This window comes from Chiloscyllium punctatum, chromosome 19 (assembly GCF_047496795.1).
Source record: "Chiloscyllium punctatum isolate Juve2018m chromosome 19, sChiPun1.3, whole genome shotgun sequence".
Taxonomy (NCBI): domain Eukaryota; kingdom Metazoa; phylum Chordata; class Chondrichthyes; order Orectolobiformes; family Hemiscylliidae; genus Chiloscyllium; species Chiloscyllium punctatum.
Genome location: NC_092757.1, coordinates 44,866,693 through 44,879,628, shown reverse-complemented (window position 1 = coordinate 44,879,628; position 12,936 = coordinate 44,866,693). Strand labels below are relative to the sequence as shown.

Here is a 12,936-nt window from a genome sequence, read left to right as displayed (position 1 = left end):
TATGTACAGACCGCCTGGTAGCAGCTCTGAAGTCCTGGATGGTAAAAATGCACAAAACTAGGCAATATGTAACAAAGTAAAAACAATGACAGCAGATGCTGAAAACCAAATACTGGATTAGTGGTGCTGGAAGAGCACAGCAGTTCAGGCAGCATCCAATATGTAACAAAGCCAGAGTGCTACTCATGAGGGATTTTAACGTGAACACAGATTTAGAGGTAGTCAAGCATTTGTCAGAAAGGTAGTGCATGTCTGGTGTATTGCCGGTACTGTTTCTCACTGCATTATGTCCTATATGCTTCATGTGGACAAGCAGTAACGGATTTAGTAATGAGTAATGATTTGGAATTAATGAGTGAGCTAGTTGTGCGTGCCCACTTATCATATAGCGATGATAGCACTATCAAGTTCAAGGCAGTGTTTGAAAGCACAAAGCATGTATCTGCTGTATTTGGTAACGAACCGGGACAAGTGATGGGCTTGTTAGTGGATCAACATTTTGGTGATGGTGACCACAGTTCTGTGACTTTCACCTTGGTTATGGAGAGAGATAGGTGCGTGCAACAGGGTAGGTTTTACAATTGGGGGAAGGGTAAATACGATGTTGTAAGACAGGATCTGAGGAGCATAAGTTGGGGACATAGGCTGTCAGGGAAGGATGTTGTGGAAATGTGGAGCTTTTTCAAGGAACAGATACGACATGTATGTACCTGTCAGGCAGGAAAGAGATGGTCGTGTGAGGGAACCTTGGTTGACAAGGGAGGTTGAATGTCTTGTAAGGAGGAAGGAGGCTTACATAAGGTTGAGGAATTGAGGTTCAGAGAGCGTTGGAGGGATACAGGATAGCCAGGCGGGAGCTGAAGAAAGGGATTAGGAGAGCTAAGAGAGGTCATGAAAAATCTTTGGCGGCTAGGATCAAGGATAACCCCAAGGCCTTTTATGCGTATGTGAGAAACATGAGAATGGCGAGAACGAGGGTAGGTCCGATCAAGGACAGCAGTGGAAGACTGTGTATTGAGTCGGAAGTGATAGCAGAGCTCTTGAATGAGTACTTTTCTTCAGTATTTACAAATGAGAGGGACCATATTGTTGAAGAGGAGAGTGTGAAACCGAGTGGTAAACTAGAGGAGATACTTGTTAGGAAGGAAGATGTGTTGGGCATTTTGAACAACTTGAGGATAGACAAGTCCCCCGGGCCTGACGGGATATATCCTAGGATTATGTGGGAAGCAAGAGAGGAAATTTCAGAACCGTTGGCAATGATCTTTTTGTCTTCACTGTCAACGGGGGTGGTACCAGGGAACTGGAGAGTGGCGAATGTTATGCCCTTGTTCAAAAAAGGGAATAGGGATAACCCCGGGAATTACAGGCCAGTTAGTCTTACTTCGGTGGTAGGCAAAGTAATGGAAAGGGTACTGAAGGATAGGATTTATGAGTATCTGGAAAGACACTGCTTGATTAGGGACAGCCAGCACAGATTTGTGAAGGGTAGGTCTTGCCTTACAAGTCTTATTGAATTCTTTGAGGAGGTGACCAAGCATGTGGATGAGGGTAGAGCAGTGGATGTAGTGTACGTGGATTTTAGTAAGGCATTTGATAATGTTCCCCATGGTAGGCTTATGCGGAAAGTCAGGAGGCATGGGATAGAGGGAAATTTTGGCCAGTTGGATAGAGAACTGGCTAACAGGTCGAAGTCAGAGAGTGGTGGTAGATGGTAAATATTCAGCCTGGAGCCTAGTTACAAGTGGAGTTCCGCAGGGATCAGTTCTGGGTCCTCTGCTGTTTGTAATTTTTATTAATAACTTGGAAGAGGCAGTCAATGGGTGGGTCAGTAAATTTGCAGATGATACGAAGATTGGTGGAGTTGTGGATAGTGAGGAGGGCTGTTGTCGGCTGCAAAGGGACTTAGATATGATGCAGAGCTGGGCTGAGGAGTGGCAGATGGAGTTCAACCCTGTCAAGTGTGAGGTTGTCCATTTTGGAAGTACAAATAAGAATGCGGAATACAGGGTTAATGGTAGGGTTCTTAGTAAGGTGGAGGAACAGAGGGATCTTGGGGTCTATGTTCATAGATCTTTTGAAAGTTGCCACTCAGGTGGATAGAGCTTGTAAGAAGGCCTATGGTGTATTAGCGTTCATTAGCAGAAGGATTGAGTTCAAGAGTCGTGAAGTGATGTTGCAGCTGTACAGGACCTTGGTGAGGCCACATTTGGAGGACTGTGTGCAGTTCTGGTCGCCTCACTTTCGGAAAGATGTGGAAGCTGCGGAGAGAGTGCAGAGAAGACTTACCAGGATGTTGCCTGGAATGGAGAATAGGTCATACGAGGATAGGTTGAGAGTGCTAGGCCTTTTCTCATTGGAACGGTGAAGGATGAGGGGTGACTCGATGGAGATTTATGAGATGATCAGGGGAATAGATAGAGTAGACAGAGACATTTTCCCCAGGTACAACAGAGTGTTACAAGGCGACATAAATTTAAGGTGAAGGGTGGAAGGTGGAGGGGGGATGTCAGGGGTAGGTTCTTTACCCAGAGAGTGGTGGGGGCATGGAATGCACTGCCTGTGGGAGTGGCAGAGTCAGAATCATTGGTGACCTTTAAGCGGCAATTGGATAGGTGCTTAAGCTAGGACAAATGTTCGGCACAACATTGTGGGCTGAAGAGCCTGTTCTGTGCTGTGTTGTTCTATGTTCTATGCTGCTGGAGTTGGAGAGTTCGGTAAAGCCGCCTTGACTGAGATGAGACAGAGACCGTCCACAATAAGGTGGGAAATCTGCTGATGGCTAAAAGAACTGAAGATGACGGGAGGATGTTTAAAGAAACATTGAAGACAATAGGAAACCAGTTGATACCCCTGAGAGGGAAAGCTCTGCTTCACAGAAGAAAACAGTCATGGACAAAAATATCAGCATAGATCCTGCTGATTGGGAAAGATCCAGAGAGCAGGAAAGACACAAAGCAGTGTAAAAGAGCTCCCAAAAGGAATTTTGATCGGAATCTTTCCAGGGACATCAAAATCGAGAAGAAATGTTCCGCTGGCCTAAAGGGAAAGCGGGTGGTCAGGAGAAGGTGGGGACATTGTAAATGGTCGAGATGTTCCATCATTCCCCTTACCTCGGTATTTTCAGGAGAAAAGGAGGATAGCTTGCCAGAAGTCCCGGTGAAATGAAAAGTGGATCGGGAAAAGCAACCAAATAAAATGAAGGTGAATAAAACATCGATAATGAGGAAATGACTGGAATCAAAGGGTGACAAATGCCTGGGATTAGGCGGGTTCCATCGGTGGGTGTTAAAACAAATCGACAAGCGCCTCATAGAATCCCGAACTGTAATCGTTCAGAATTCCCGAGATCCAGGAGTCGTCCCTCCGGATTGGATTGTTGCACATGTCAGTCGCGCTTTTTAAGAGAGGAGAACCCGGAAAACTCGGGAATTGCAGAGCATGGAGCTTAGCACCTATGGCAGGGAATTTGTTGGAGTCTATAATCAAGGCTGGGATAAGTGAGCACCTCAAATTGTTGAGTTAACCAGGGAGAGCCACATGACAGGTAGGTCGTGCCTGACAAATTCATTGCAGAGGGTTTGAAGAGGGGACTAAGGTAGCTGTCAGGGAATAATGTCCATAGATGTTGTTTACATGGACTTCGAGAATGCATTTGACAAAGCCCACTTAAGTAGGTAGAAGCCAAGAGAATTGAGGGCAAATTCCTGACAGGGCTCGGAGATTGTTTGAGAGGCAGGCGCCAGAAAGGAGAGAGAATGGGTAGGTAGTCAATTGGCAGGATGGAACCAGTTATGTCTCACACGGACTTGTGTTAGGGCCTCAATTATTGATGTTATTTGTTGAGGGAATGGATAATGGCACAGGAAGTCATATCATAATTTGTGGCTGCATAAATTAGGCTGTATTGTAGACAGTGTAGATGACAGCATAAAATTGCAAGGGGATATTGATAGATTAAGTCAATAAGCAAAACTGTGGCAAAAGCATTTGAATGAAAGCAATAGTGAGGCTATCCATTTTTGGATCAAGAAGGGACAGATCAAGGTATTTTTCTGGATGGTATGAAGTGCATGTCCAAGGAGACTTGGGGTTTAAGGTGCACACAACTTTAAAATGTCACGGACACGTACAGAAAATAATCCAGAAAGCGAACAGATTGCTGTCCTTTTTAAGTAGAGGACTGGAGTAGAAGGATGCCGAAGTTATGCTGCAGTTCTACAAAACCCTGGTTAGATAGACCCCACTTGGAGTACTGTGAGCGGATCTGGGCCGCACACCTTCTGAAAGGAGTAGAATATTGATTGACAAGAATGATACCTGGACTTGCATGGTTAAGATGGAAGGAGAGATCATATCATTTAGGCCTGTGGTCTGTAGAATTGAGAATGTTAATGGGTGGTGTGATGAAAGTCTCGAAGACATGAATAGGAAAAGAGAAGGTGGATAACGATAAATGATTTCTACTGGTTGGGGATTGTAGAATGAAGGAACATAACGTGAGACTTAGGGCCAGAGGGTTGCATAGAGATGTGAGGAAGCCATCGTGCACACATCGGATGGTGGATTTTAGCCATAATTTTCTGACAAAGCGCAGTGGATGCTGGATGAGTTGTTCTATTGAAATGTGAGGGAAATAAATGTTTGTGAAGCAAAGGTACCAAGGGCCAGAGGCTTGTATATGAAGTTGGGCAAGAGCTGAGCCATGATGTTTGAATGGAGGCAGAGGTTGTAGGGGCTAAACAGCGTTGTGTGTGTACGTTGCTGTGGTTATAATTTGGAAAGGAGTTTATTTGTGAAGCAGTTTGGATGGGCATGTAATGAAATGGAGTGGAGTGAGTGTGAAAGAGTTGATCCTGTTGTGTAATAAACGTGTGTGTGTGTGTGTGTGTCTAGGGTGAAGTAGAGGAACTGAAGATGGTGATGGGAAAATAGAAAGGTAAAGGAAAAAGAAATGTTTTTGTGCAGTACGATTGAATGGCAAAATGTTGTTGTAAATGCAGCAGTGTGCGCCTTTAAGGAAGCAGAAATGGAAGCAGTCTGTGCCTACGGCCATACTAGTCTGAAAACGCCCGATCTCGTCTGATCTCGGAAGCTAAGCAGACTCAGGCCTGGTTAGTACTTGGATGGGAGACTGCCTGGGAATACCAGGTGCAGTAGGCTTTTGCAGCCACCAGAGGTTGCTCACAGCTTGGCACTCTCACACTCCCATTCATCAAGCAACGTCCTTTTAACTACTCACTCAGTCTCTCGGTCTCACTTTTTCTTGCCCAATTTCATTGTTCAACTTCTTCCCCCAATACACAAACACATCATTACTGCTTGAGATTGGAGCAAACGCACCAGGAACACCAAAGCAGCAAGTATTTTATTGAAGAGCACAAACCGGTGGTTTTTGTTAAGTGATGCCTCACTTTCGATGATCACACTTCCCTGATCGCTGTCAGCGTTCCCCTGTTGTCTAACTAGTGGTGTGGATAGGGTCTGAAAGCAACAACGTTGTGGTGAGGGCTTGTCAGGTGAAGGGTGTTTTACAATATCTGCACTCACCGGTCGAGTTCATACAACACTGGATCGATATGGTTAAGGCAGGAAGAATGGGTCAGCAAACACATCAAGTTCAATCCTTGTAATGATGATTATTACACATCAGCAGCAAATAATAAGATAAGTGTAAAGAGGGAGTATTTAAAATGCCAGGTACAAAAATCAAGGCTTATTCTCTAACATCCGAAGCCTTCACAAACAGATCGGCCTAATAATGGCACAAATGGTGATGAATATTTCGATCTAATTGACATCACTGTGCCTTAGTTACAAGTTGACCAAGGTAGAGAAATAACATTTCCAGAGTGCAGACTACTAACAGTAGTAAGGTGGGATTTGGAAAGAGGAGTAGCCCCTGACATTTAAGGATGACAGAAGGACATTAGTGAGTAAGGATATTACTTTGGAAATCTTAACCGTGCACTAAGATAATCATACCATTTGAAGACACTGTCAAGATGCTTTGAAGAAAGGGAATTCCTGTTGGACTAAATGCAAGAGAATGTTGTGTTCATTAACAGTCGGGTGGATAAAGCAGAAGCAATAGGTGCCAATGACTTGGATTTTCAGACTGTATTTCCTATAATTTCAGACTGAGATGAGGTGAACTTTCGACAGTTATTGTGTTGTTAATCTTTAGAATGATATTCTCCAGAGTGTGGTGTGGGTTCTACTGTTGAGGATACTTCAGTGTCAGTGTATGGGGTTTTGATATCTCAGGGAATTCTGAAAGGGAGGTGCAGTTGAGGTGGATCGATGGTCATCAGTTTGAATGGTGGAGCTCTCTGGTGTGAGATATTGACCGCGGAGAGTGTGCTGCAGATTGAGCAAAGCAAAAGGTGGTCTCCAGAAGGATAATTGTGAAGACCGAGGTTATAGGATAGTGGTATAGGACGGATATGGAAAATGGCAGAGGTGGTGGAGTAGCCTCCATGATGAGAAACAAAATTCTGTCAATGATGAGGGAGGACATAATGAAGGAAACGCATTCAGTGGAGACCGTGTGGGTGGAACTGAGGAATAGTCGAAATCCTAAAATTGTAATAGGTGTTATGTACAGACCGCCTGGTAGCAGCTCTGAAGTCCTGGATGGTAAAAATGCACAAAACTAGGCAATATGTAACAAAGTAAAAACAATGACTGCAGATGCTGAAACCCAAATACTGGATTCGTGGTTCTGGAAGAGCACAGCAGTTCAGGCAGCATCCAATATGTAACAAAGCCAGAGTGCTACTCATGAGGGATTTTAACGTGAACACAGATTTAGAGGTAGTCAAGCATTTGTCAGAAAGGTAGTGCATGTCTGGTGTATTGCCGGTACTGTTTCTCACTGCATTATGTCCTATATGCTTCATGTGGACAAGCAGTATTGGGTTTAGTAATGAGTAATGAGTTGGAATTAATGAGTGAGCTAGTTGTGCGTGGCCACTTATCATAGAGCGATGATAGCACTATCAAGTTCAAGGCAGTGTTTGAAAGCACAAAGCATGTATCTGCTGTATTTGGTAACGAACCGGGACAAGTGATGGGCTTGTTAGTGGGTGAACATTTTGGTGATGGTGACCACAATTCTGTGACTTTCACCTTGGTTATGGAGAGAGATAGGTGCGTGCAACAGGGTAGGTTTTACAATTGAGGGAAGGGTAAATACGATGTTGTAAGACAGGATCTGAGGAGCATAAGTTGGGAGCATAGGCTGTTAGGGAAGGATGTCGTGGAAATGTGGAACTTTTTCAAGGAACAGATACGACACGTCCTTGATATGTATGTACCTGTCAGGCAGGAAAGAGATGGTAGGGTGAGGGAACCTTGGTTGACGAGGGAGGTTGAATGTCTTGGAAGGAGGAAGGAGGCTTACATAAGGTTGAGGAAACAAGGTTCAGAGAGCGTTGGAGCGATACAGGATAGCCAGGCCGGAGCTGAAGAAAGGGATTAGGAGAGCTAAGAGAGGGCATGAAAAATCTTTGGCGGGTAGGATCAAGGATAACCCCAAGGCCTTTTACGCCTATGTGAGAAACATGAGAATGACGAGAACGAGGTTAGGTCTGATCCAGGACAGTAGTGGGAGACTGTATTGAGTCGGAAGAGATAGGAGAGGTCTTGAATGAGTACTTTTCTTCAGTATTTACAAATGAGAGGGACCTTATTGTTGAAGAGGAGAATGTGAAACGGACTGGTAAGCTCGAAGAGATACTTGTTAGGAAGAAAGATGTGTTGGGCATTTTGAACAACTTCAGGATAGACAAGTCCCCCGGGCCTGACGGGATATATCCTAGGATTATGTGGGAAGCAACAGAGGAAATTGCAGAGCCATTGGCAATGATCTTTTCATCTTCACTGTCAACGGGGGTGGTACCAGGTGACTGGCGAGTGACAAATGTTGTTCCCCTGTTCAAAAAAGGGAATATGGATAACCCGGGAATTACAGGCCAGTTAATCTTACTTCAGTGGTAGGCAAAGTAATGGAAAGGGTACTGAGGGATAGGATTTATGAGTATCTGGAAAGACACTGCTTGATTAGGGACAGCCAGCACGGATTTGTGAGGGGTAGGTCTTGCCTTACAAGTCTTATTGAATTCTTTGAGGAGGTGACCAAGCATGTGGATGAGGGCAGAGCAGTGGATGTAGTGTACATGGATTTTAAGAAAGCATTTGATAAGGTTCCCCATGGTAGGCTTATGCGGAAAGTCAGGAGGTATGATAGCGGGAAATGTGGCCAGTTGGATAGAGAGGGATTAGCAGAGGGATTGAATTCAAGAGTCATGAAGTGATGTTGCAGCTGTACAGGACCTTGGTTGGGCCACATTTGGAGGACTGTGTGCAGTTCTGGTCCCCTCACTTTCGGAAAGATGTGGAAGCTTTGGAGAGAGTGCAGAGAAGACTTACCAGGATGTTGCCTGGAATGGAGAATAGGTCGTACGAGGATAGGTTGTGAGTGCTAGGCCTTTTCTCATTGGAACGGCGAAGGATGAGGGGTGACTCGATAGTGGTTTATAAGATGATCAGTGGAATAGATAGAGTAGACAGTCAGAAACTTTTTCCCCTGGTACAACAGAGTGTTACAAGGGGACATAATTTTAAGGTGAAGGGTGGAAGGTATAGGAGGGCTGTCAGGGGTAGGTTCTTTACCCAGAGAGTGGTGGGGGCATGGAATGCACTGCCTGTGGGAGTGGGAGTGGGAGTGGCAGAGTCAGAATCATTGGTGACCTTTAAGCGGCAATTGGATAGGTACATGGATAGGTGCTTAAGCTCGGACAAATGTTCGGCACAACATCCTCCGCTCCACGCTTGCAGCAATGCGCCGGCACCTAACCTCTCTCCAGTCAGCCCTGCCTCAGCTGAGGGCCACACTCTCTCAGAATTGCAAAGGACCCACTCTGTACTACATCCTCAGGAGAATTCATACTCTCAACAAACAGTATTTCAACTCCATCTCAAACATCAAAAACTGTAAGTACAACAAACTTTTATCCACCCACCTCCATAACCAGCGTTCCTCAAACATTCCAGAAGATTCCCCTGGCCTCTGAACCTATTCCACCATTAGCCATGTGGCTGATGCAGCTACACCCCCCACACTGATTGATGATGTCACTTCCGCCCCCATCATGGCCACTCCCACAACCACTTCCACCCCTTACAATTCCTCATGCATCACACCTGACACCACTTCTGCCCTTCACATCATCGCTGATGCCACATGCTCAGTGACTTCCGCCACCCCTACTGCCGTGGGCACCACCACTTCCACCCCCACCAGCGCCACTCACCTGCATTCTGCTGACATGCCCCCCACACACTCCACTGTCACTATCCCCACCCCCCAGAACCCCGAGGGGAACACCACCTCTGCTCATGACTCCACCCCCATTCCCCCCATCACACCCACTCCAGGTACAGGTTCCGCCCCCACTCCCAGCTCTACACCAGATCCCAGCTCCCGGCCCTGCCGAGTTTTCACCATCCCCCCAGACCTCCCCCTCACTGAGGACGAACGATCAATCCTCAGCAAAGGACTCACCTTCATCCCCCTCCGTCCACGCATCAATGAATGTAATACACGCCGTGATGTCGAACAATTCTTCCGTCGCCTCCGCCTCCGAGCTTACTTTCACAATCAGGACTCACGCCCACCTTCCGAGGACCCCTTCCCCCACCTCCAACACACTGCATCCACCTGGACACCCCGCGCTGGCCTATTACCTGCCCTCGACCTCTTCATTTCCAACTGCCGCCGGGACATTAACCGCCTCAACCTGTCGACCCCACTCCCCCACTCCAACCTCTTACCCTCACAACGCGCAGCCCTCCAATCCCTCTGCTCCAATCCCAACCTCACCATCAAGCCAGCAGATAAAGGGGGCGCAGTGGTAGTCTGGCGCACTGACCTCTACACCGCTGAAGCCAAACGTCAACTCAAGGACACCTCTTCCTACTGTCCCCTTGACCAGAACCCCACCCCCCATCACCAAACCATCATCTCCCAGACCATACAGAACCTCATCACCGCAGGAGATCTCCCATCCACAGCTTCCAACCTCATAGTCCAGGAACCCCGCACTGCCCGGTTCTACCTCCTTCCCAAGATCCACAAGCCTGACCACCCTGGCCGACCCATTGTCTCAGCATGTTCCTGCCCCACTGAACTCATCTCTACCTACCCCGACACTGTCCTATCCCCCCTAGTCCAGGAACTCCCCACATACGTTCGAGACACCACCCACGACCTCCATCTCCTCCAAGACTTCCGTTTCCCTTGGTCCCCAACGCCTCATCTTCACCATGGATATCCAATCCCTCTACACCTCCATCCGCCACGACCAGGGCCTCCAAGCCCTCCGTTTTTTCCTCTCCAGACGTCCCCAACAGTACCCTTCCATCGACACACTCATTCATTTGGCTGAACTGGTCCTCACCCTTAACAATTTCTCCTTTGAATCCTCCCACTTCCTCCAGACCAAAGGCGTAGCCATGGGCACACGTATGGGCCCCAGCTATGCCTGTCTCTTTGTTGGCTATGTAGAACAGTTGATCTTCCGTAATTACACCGACACCACTCCCTACCTCTTCCTCCGCTACATTGATGACTGCATTGGCGCCACCTCGTGCTCCCGCGAGGAGGTTGAGCAATTCATCAACTTCACCAACACATTCCACCCTGACCTTAAATTTACCTGGACCATCTCTGACACCTCGCTCCCCTTCCTGGACCTCTCCATCTCCATTAATGACGACCGCCTTGACACTGACATTTTTTTACAAACCCACCAACTCCCACAGCTACCTGGATTACACCTCTTCCCACCCTACCTCTTGCAAAAATGCCATCCCGTATTCCCAATTCCTCCGCCTACGCCGGATCTGCTCCCAGGAGGACAGAACGCCCCTGGTGCTCACCTTCCACCCTACAAACGTTCGCATAAACCAAATCATCCGCCAACATTTCCGCCACCTCCAAACAGACCCCACTACCAGGGATATATTTCCCTCCCCACCCCTTTCCGCCTTCCGCAAAGACCGTTCCCTCCGTGACTACCTGGTCAGGTCCACGCCCCCAAACAACCCACCCTCCAATCCTGGCACTTTCCCCTGCCACCGCAGGAACTGTAAAAGCTGTGCCCACACCTCCTCCCTCACCTCTATCCAAGGCCCTAAAGGAGCCTTCCACATCCAAAGTTTTACTTGCACATCCACCAATATCATTTATTGAATCCGTTGTTCCCGATGTGGTCTCCTCTACATTGGGGAGACTGGGCGCCTCCTAGCAGAGCGCTTCAGGGAACATCTCCGGGACACCCGCACCAATCAACCAAACCACCCCGTGGCCCAACATTTCAACTCCCCCTCCCACTCTGCCGAGGACATGGAGGTCCTGGGCCTCCTTCACCGCTGCTCCCTCACCACCAGACGCCTGGAGGAAAAACGCCTCATCTTCCGCCTCGGAACACTTCAACCCCAGGGCATCAATGTGGACTTCAACAGTTTCCTCATTTCACCTTCCCCCACCTCACCATAGTTCTAAACTTCCAGCTCAGTAACTGTCCCCTTGACCTGCCCGGACCTGTCCGACCTGTCTATCTTCTTTTCCACCTATCCACTCCACCCTCTCCTCCTTGACCTATCACCTTCCTCTCTTCCCCCACTCACCCATTGTACTCTATGCTACTTTCTCCCCACCCACACCCTCCTCTAGCTTATCTCTCCACGCTTCAGGCTCACTGCCTTTATTCCTGATGAAGGGCTTTTGCCCGAAATGTCAATTTCGAAGCTACTTGGATGCTGCCTGAACTGCTGTGCTCTTCCAGCACCACTAATCCAGAATCATGGGCCGAAGGGCCTGTTCTGTGCTGTGTTGTTCTATGTTCTATGCTGCTGGAGTTGGAGAGTTCGGAAAAGCCGCCTTGACTGAGATGAGGCAGAGACCTTCCACAATAAGGTGGGAAAATCTGCTGATGGCTAAAAGAACTGAAGATGACGGGAGGATGTTTAAAGAAACATTGAAGACAATAGGAAACCAGTTGATACCCCTGAGAGGGAAAGCTCTGCTTCACAGAAGAAAACAGTCATGGACAAAAATATCAGCATAGATCCTGCTGATTGGGAAAGATCCAGAGAGCAGGAAAGACACAAAGCAGTGTAAAAGAGCTCCCAAAAGGAATTTTGATCGGAATCTTTCCAGGGACATCAAAATCGAGAAGAAATGTTCCGCTGCCCTAAAGGGAAAGCGGGTGGTCAGGAGAAGGTGGGGACATTGTAAATGGTCGAGATGTTCCATCATTCCCCTTACCTCGGTATTTTCAGGAGAAAAGGAGGATAGCTTGCCAGAAGTCCCGGTGAAATGAAAAGTGGATCGGGAAAAGCAACCGAATAAAATGAAGGTGAGTAAAACATCGATAATGAGGAAATGACTGGAATCAAAGGGTGACAAATGCCTGGGATTAGGCGGGTTCCATCGGTGGGTGTTAAAACAAATCGACAAGCGCCTCATAGAAGCCCGAACTGTAATCGTTCAGAATTCCCGAGATCCAGGAGTCGTCCCTCCGGATTGGATTGTTGCACGTGTCAGTCGCGCTTTTTAAGAGAGGAGAACCCGGAAAACTCGGGAATTGCAGAGCATGGAGCTTAGCACCTATGGCAGGGAATTTGTTGGAGTCTATAATCAAGGCTGGGATAAGTGAGCACCTCAAATTGTTGAGTTAACCAGGGAGAGCCACATGACAGGTAGGTCGTGCCTGATAAATTCATTGCAGAGGGTTTGAAGAGGGGACTAAGGTAGCTGTCAGGGAATAATGTCCATAGATGTTGTTTACATGGACTTCTACAAGGCATTTGACAAAGTCCACTTAAGTAGGTAGGAGCCAAGAGAATTGAGGGCAAATTCCTGACAGG

General features: G+C 47.4%; 1 non-coding gene across 1 annotated transcript; it reads left to right on the top strand.

Annotated features, from left to right (window-relative positions):
- The first annotated feature begins 5,044 nt into the window (after window positions 1–5,044).
- LOC140491745 (5S ribosomal RNA) lies at window positions 5,045–5,163 on the top strand. Its single transcript, XR_011963416.1, has one exon. It is a non-coding gene; the product is annotated as a 5S ribosomal RNA (ribosomal RNA).
- Window positions 5,164–12,936: the final 7,773 nt, after the last annotated feature.